A 2,486-nucleotide genomic window follows, 5' to 3' on the forward strand; every position below is an offset into this window, starting at 1 on the left:
TGGAATTTGAATCTTGTACTCAAACCAACTTCATTTAAATCATAGCTAGATGCATTAGCTCAAATCACAGCATATTGCCATGTCATGATCATGCATCATATTGTTGCATTGCATTGATTGTGTCCTTCTCTGTTTGCCGGTAACCGTCCCCTCTCAGTCAATGATGTTTCCGACGATGTGATCGATGACACCGATGAAGAGCTATATTATCTTCAGAAGTGCCAGGCAAGCAAAAACCCCTTGTTCATTCCGATACAATCCCCCTCTCTCGCTCCTGCTCTCTTTTACTGCATTAGGGCAACACCGATTCAACTGTTACATGCTGCGGTAGTTGAACCCTTTCCTCTGCATGACCTGTCATTGCCACAGTAAATAGATGAAACCCACTAGCATGAGTAGGAGTTGTTTGAGCCCTGATGTGCCTACTCATTCATGCTTGTTTGTCATGCCTGCTACTGCTTAGAGTTGAGTCATGTTTGATTCATCGGGGATGAATCAGAATGTGGTGAACATGTCCTATTGATGAGAGCTAAGTGTGTGAACACGATTTGGTAAAGGTAGCAGTGAGAGGCCATGTAGGAGTACATGGTGGGTTGTCTCATTGCAGCCGTCCTCAGGAACTGAGTTCTGTGTTTGTGATCCATGAACAGTTACTACCACACATTGGAATGCTTAAGTGCCCCTCTCGACTTATTAATCAACCTGATCTCTGTCCAGGAGTTGCAACTAGTTTCTGGTGTTTGTAGGTAGTGTTAGTAGTCTACCAAGTGGTACCTGGTACAGGTGGGCTTGGGACAGACTAGGCACAGTGGCGCGGTGTACCAAGTGGCACCCGGATGGTGGGCTTGGGAACCCTGCACACATCGTTTGGGGCCATGAGCGACACCCCGGCCGGATCTCCTTGCGGATGGAACCCGAATAGGTGATAAACCTGGACGAGAGACTTGTTGGTTAGTCAGGTCGTGGCCGACTCCCTCGCCCGGCTTCCGCTTGAAGGTTGCCGAGGTACATGACATGTACAGGGCTATAAGTGGCGAGAGCGTGTGTGAAGAAGTACACCCCTGCAGGGTTATCATTATCTATTCGAATAGCCGGATTCCTCGGATATGGAAACTTGGACCCCTTGTACAGTTCATAGACAAGTGAAAGTGGATACTCTAAAATGCGCAAGATAAGCGTGAGTGCTATGGATGGCATTCTCGCAGGGAGACGGGAGCGGATCCATAGTGGTGTATTGGTATGGTGAATTTGTGGACTCGTGTGCGCCACCTCAAAAGAGTTACTTGCAGTCGTAGTTCAGGTTAGCCACTGAGTCAAGCTGGCTTGCTGCAGTTAAACTCCACCACCCCCTTTGTTGATACCGATGCATATGTAGATAGTTCTGATGTAAGTCTTGCTGGGTACATTTGTACTCACGTTTGCCTATTTTATGTTTTTGCAGAGAGACGACAGTCTCGCTAGTAGTTCCGCGTGGACTTCGACGTTTAGCTTGTTACCTCAGCTATGATCTTGTGCCCTCGGCAGGATCTGGTAGATAGTCAGGCTTCTCAGCCTTCTTCATTTGTAGTTGTCTGTACTCAGACATGTTAAGCTTCCGCATGTGCTTTGCATTGTATGCTATGACTGCTGGGTCATGAGACCCATGTTTGTGATATCTCGCTCCTCGGAGCCTAATGAATAAATACTTGAGTCGTAGAGTCTTGTTGTGATGCCATGTTGTATGTACTCATATTGGGCATATTGTGTGTATGATTGAAATGCTTGCTATGAGTGGGATCCGACAATCTAGTTGTTTATCCTTGGCAGCCTATCATATGGGGAAATGTAGTCTAGTGCTTTCTGAGCGATAGTAGTCCGCTACAGCCCGGTTCACCGGAGTCCTGCTAGCCCAGCACTACTGCTCAGGACACTTGACTGGCCGGCATGTGTTTCACTTTGTTCCTATGTCTGTCCCTCCGGGGAAATGTCACGCAGTGACATCCGGAGTCCTGCCTAGCCTGCTACAGCCCGGGTTCCTGGAGTCCTGTTAGCCTAGTGCTACAACCCGGATTCACACGCTGCTGACCGACATGCTCGATGTGATACATGTATGCCTGTCCCCATGGGTTAGTGTCGCTTTGGGTTCACGACTAGCCATGTCGGCCCGGGTTCTCTGTCATATGGATGCTAGCGACACTATCATATACGTGAGCCAAAAGGCGCAAACGGTCCCGGGCCAGGTAAGGTGGCACCCGTGGAAATACCGTGCGTGAGGCCGCAAAGTGATATGATGTGTTACATGCTATATCGGTGTGACTTACGATCGGGGTCCTGACATCACTCCTCATTTTCGATGGAGTTGTGGTGTTGAAATTTTATCTGGTGAATCACCAGGAGTATATGACCCGTGAAAGCTCTCGGGTTTGCATAGATTAGGGAAGGCATTGGTCCAACCCACCGGGTATCTTAGGAACATATACTACAAAGTTTAGAAGTAAATAACTCAA

Source organism: Triticum urartu, chromosome 1 (genome assembly GCF_003073215.2).
Source record: "Triticum urartu cultivar G1812 chromosome 1, Tu2.1, whole genome shotgun sequence".
Lineage (NCBI taxonomy): Eukaryota > Viridiplantae > Streptophyta > Magnoliopsida > Poales > Poaceae > Triticum > Triticum urartu.